Source organism: Pteropus vampyrus, unplaced genomic scaffold (genome assembly GCF_000151845.1).
Source record: "Pteropus vampyrus isolate Shadow unplaced genomic scaffold, Pvam_2.0 Scaffold14, whole genome shotgun sequence".
Taxonomy (NCBI): Eukaryota; Metazoa; Chordata; class Mammalia; order Chiroptera; family Pteropodidae; genus Pteropus; species Pteropus vampyrus.
Window position 1 is genome coordinate 14,612,490 of NW_011888795.1, and position 4,787 is coordinate 14,617,276.

Sequence of the window (4,787 nt, forward strand, 5' to 3'; positions counted from 1 at the left end):
ATATCTGGGAACTGAGAGGGAGAAGTTCAGAGTCCATCAGCAGCTCAAGGATCTTAGTCCCAGATAACAATATCTTCCTTTGATAGAGGAACCAAGGGATGTGGTACATGACCTGGTAACTAGCTGGGGACAGGGAACAGAGTCCATCAACTCAAGCACAGGATCTGAAAGAGAAAGGGAGCTTGATGGAGGGAAGATAGCTGAGCTTAGTCAGAAGTTGGTTCTGTCTTTGAATTGTCATCTTGTGTGACTCACTTTTCCACTAAGCCCTCAAATTTCTCCTGTCTATATAGGAATAGGAAAGGACAAGATGAAGTTTAGATCTTCTGCAAACTCTAACATTCTGATTCTATGGTTGTAATGTAGGCTGAGCAAAGCCCTGCTTCCTGCCTTCTTCCCTTCTACATTCAGCCAGGATGGTCCCAGGACAGCATGCTGGGCTCATGCAGGCCCCTGTTCCCTTTGTTGTCTAGCCATCCAGCCTGTAAAGCATACACACACACTGCTGGGATAAAAGGAGACTGAAATGGAGACAAGATTACTATATTCGGGCTTAAGCCAATCACATAACCTCTTTAGGCCTTAATTTACTCTTCTATTGAAAGATGGCAGTGGGAAGGAATCTGGAGAGAAGAGATCTGGAGGGGATCTCTAAAATTTCCTCCAACTATTACATGTGGAAAATTAACTTTCTTTATGACTACTTTCCTCAGCTTTCTCCCATACTCAGCAACCTTCAGTGACTCCCCATTTTCATATATTCCAAATGCAAAAGCCACTGCCTTTCAAAAAACTCTTTAATCCAGCTACAGTGTTCTTGCCCTATCTTGGTTCCCTTTCTACTCTTTTCCTTCAGTGTCTCACACCCCAGCTCACTGGTCTAACAAGCTTTTCTCACGGATCTGCATGTCCCCAATTCCAGTTTTCTCCTGAGCTCAGTTCTGCTTCCTATTCATGAACCTGACACATGGTATACACCCAATAAATGTTTATGGCTGGACTATTGAACCCTACTCTTCCCCCATCAACCAAATGCTATCTTAGTTTACAAGGAACAGATTAGGCCTTGCTCCATCTAGGAGGCTTGCTCTGGTCTCTCTGAATTGCATAATCATATTCTCTTCTAATCCTCAGAATTTATGTTGTTACACACCATTTTGGACCTACAGTCAGACCTCATAATCACCATTAAAAGTATGTGGAAAATGTAATCTACTCATTACAAGTAGACATTCTGAAGACTAATAGCAAGTTCTCTATTTCTTCATAATTATCATTCCACCTTTCTCCACATTGAATTCTTGATAGGTACTTAGGAAATATTAAATTGATAGGCTTAGAGGTGTCCTGAGAACATTTCCTCTACCGGCGATGAATTTTATCCCTATCATACAATCTCCACTTGGCAATGTGCTCATCTTTCAAAAAGAAACTCAAATGGCAGCTCGGTGTGCCTTTTTCTCTACACTGCTAGGCAGAAGTTGTCTCTTTTTCTTATATATGTCTTTTGGCAACTGTCATGTTGCTATTATTATTTGTTTATACATCTGTCTCCCCACCTAAACAATGAGCTGTTTTCCTTCTGGAAAAGAACACACTTCACTTTTGTTGTAATTCCATGCCCAGTGCTACTCTCATAATATAAAAAATGCCAAATGATGTTGAATGGATGTATAGAATAACTGCCCATGCTTTTAGGAAAACAATGAGTTTTTGCTTCGTTCTCTTTAAAAGCTCTAGGACCAATTTTTGACAATTTGAGATGAAGGACTAATGTGAGCCTTGACACTAAGTTTATAAGTTAGTGATCTAAGTTATATTCAGATTCAAGGGATAGAATTATCCACAGGTTTCTAATATCTATGCCAAGTCTCCCCAGCCCCTCCCCCCAATTACTATTAATAGTTTTGAGTTGGCTATGAATTTTACTGTATTCTGTGGCTTCTGAAATCCACATTTGAAAATCATTAAGTTTTTAAAAAACCACCATTCAGAAATTAGCATAGTAGTCTACGGCCATGCCACTGTGAACAAGCCCGATCCAGTCTGAACCTGGAAGCTAAGTAGAGTCGGGCCTGGTTAGTACTTGGATGGGAGACCACCTAGGAAGACCAGGTGCTATAGGCGTAAAAAACAAAAAATAAGGGATTCTAAGCTGACAAGTTCCTTGCAATCTGTGAGGTCAACCAAGGGTTGCCTCGCCCATTAAACAAACAAACAAACAAACAAACAAATAAAAAGAATTAGCATAGTTAATATATTAGAAAGTATAAAGAATGTACTTATCACAATATTTTCTCCTGGGGTGGTCCATAGATTGCTGTGAGACTTTAATTGCTTCTTTTACCACCATATGTGTACCTCTCGTCATTACTATCTACTTTGAAGTTAGTTTATTAATGTATTACTTATACTGTCTACTAAATGCATATTCTTTGAGAGTGGGAGCAATTTTAGATGCCTCCCTGTTCTGTGTTATACCTAACAATAATTTCTATGGGGCAGGGTCTAAGTAAACAGTTACTGTATGAATCTATTAATGATCATATTCCAAGTTTATGTTATGAGTAAATCACAATTTTAATTACTTTATAGATTATTCATAATTTTGCTTGTGCTTAAGAAGTATCTTTAACTTCCCATGTAATCATCTGGGCTCACTACAACACAGTTCTAATTTAGCTAGTGCCTTTATGAGAGGAAATATTGGAAGAGAAGGTGTATAATAATTGTCTTTGAGATTATCTTTGTACTTTCAGAGTTGGAATGCAAAAATTGCTAACACTTCCACACTTACTGTAGGCTAGCATTGTACTAAAAACTTAACATCATCATTTAATCCTCACAATAACCCTAAGAGGTAATGTGATTATTATCATCTCGTATTAGTGAAAAGAAAACTGAGGCACTCTGAGCTTCAGTAACTTGCTCAAGATCACACAGTGAGTACATGGCAAAACTGGGATTGAAATCTAGGCTGACTGGTCCCAGGTTGTGTTCCTAAAGATTTTGCTAACTGCCTCAACTACCCTGGGTCTTCCAACTCCTTAAAAGTTCAATAAGATAGCATTGAAATATTAGCTTCCAGTATTGTCCAAAAGATATTACAAATAATAAGGGGGGAATAACAAATTAGATGATCAGTTATGCCACTATAAGTAAAAGACAATTGCCCCCTCATGCCCACTCTGTTCCCCGAGATGATATTTCCCAGCCCTTGCCCCCCTCGGCCAAACAAAGCATTCATGGATGGTGCTTTAATTAAACTTTGTTGATTTTTAAGAAATACACATACTATTTAAGTGAAAGGGCTTGTGAGAAGGGGGGATTTTCTTTCACTCTTGGTAGCAAAATTATTCATCGCCTACTGCTATTAAAAGTCATTTGTTGCTTTAGTCAATACTGCCCGGGGCAGGCCTGGGCTTTATTTGCCACCTCTGTGTGTGAGCCCTGAAATGAGGTTATCGATTTACGATCAGTGTAACTCCTGGCTGACTCCTGGATGTTATGATACAATAATATAGTGTCTTGAGGAAATCACCTGCTACCCCTCAAGGCAGGATCTACATCTTGTTCACTTTCGTTGTCACTATAGCACCTAGCACATAATAAACACTCAATAAATATATGTTGGCAGAATGACTGGATTCATAAATTATTCTTTGGGTATAGATTTTAAGTTTCTAATGGAGAGACTCTGTTTACCACCCTACATAATACTAATATTGAGTTACACAGATATGATGGAGTGAATGAACTATTTACAATTTTCAGGTAAATGGTAAGAACGATGTATTGCTATGTATTGCTGAAGTCATATGCTAGAAGACACATAAAAATAAAAGCTCTGTCAATAACAAAAATTTGCTTAAAATCCCATAAGTCCTATTTCATAAGGAACCAACTTCTTCATAATTCATTAACTAGAAATCTGGCTTTCCCCCGCCCCCCTATTTTCTCAGCAACATAAAAGAGTATTAATCTCTCACAACTCCCCAATTTAAACCTTTATCACCTTAAATATAAAGTGGCTTCTAGGTATATGGGTCTTAGCAAAGTAAAACATATTATGTATTTCTCTAGAGCATTAGTTAAAAGATGCCTGTTGTTTTGTTCAACCATAAAGGGCCCATTATGATGCCATTTGGAGTAGGTTTTACAGTACCAAGTGTGAATGGGGTAGGAGAAGACAGTTCCAACTAGCTTGAAACCAAGATACAGAGATATCTGGCATTTAGCTTTAGAAGAAACGCCTGTCTATTAAGCTGTTCATATCCATCTGGTAATTTATATGGTTTATGAGGAATCTCCTAAAAAATTTCAAAGCATATTTCCAAATGGGAACCAAATGCATGCAGAAATGCTCAGAGGACTAAAAGTGGTAAGGAGACAAAGCAAGCCATAGTGCCAACAGGGTTTTATAGAATCTCTGAGGGATAGTGTTCATAGAGGAATGCGACAGGCATGATGAGCCTGCCTCAGCCATGGGATTGAGAATGAGTGAGAAGGGTTCCAGGTACAATGGCCAGTGCTAGTGCTGCCTGAAACACGCCCCCCCCCACCAATGCTAGATGTGTGAAATACACCATGCTCCCCCTGCACTACAGAGGGGCCCCTTTAATTAGATATAAGAGCAAAATCAGGAAGCTGTTACCTTCTCACTTCCCAAAAGACCAACCACCTTGTGTTAAGCACAGAGGGCTTTAGGGCCAGGCTGCTAGGCCAGGATCTACTCTTTGGATGGGTAGAGGCTGATGGGGAGAGTAGCAGAGACCTGAGGTAAGGGA

At 39.3% G+C, this 4,787-nt stretch overlaps 1 long non-coding RNA gene and 1 pseudogene across 4 annotated transcripts in view; one reads left to right on the forward strand and one right to left on the reverse strand.

Annotated features, from left to right (window-relative positions):
* LOC105307623 overlaps nucleotides 1-4,787 on the reverse strand; it is a 239,164-nt gene that overhangs the window by 104,597 nt on the left and 129,780 nt on the right. The window lies entirely within an intron of this gene.
* LOC111734218 lies at nucleotides 2,009-2,127 on the forward strand (annotated as a pseudogene).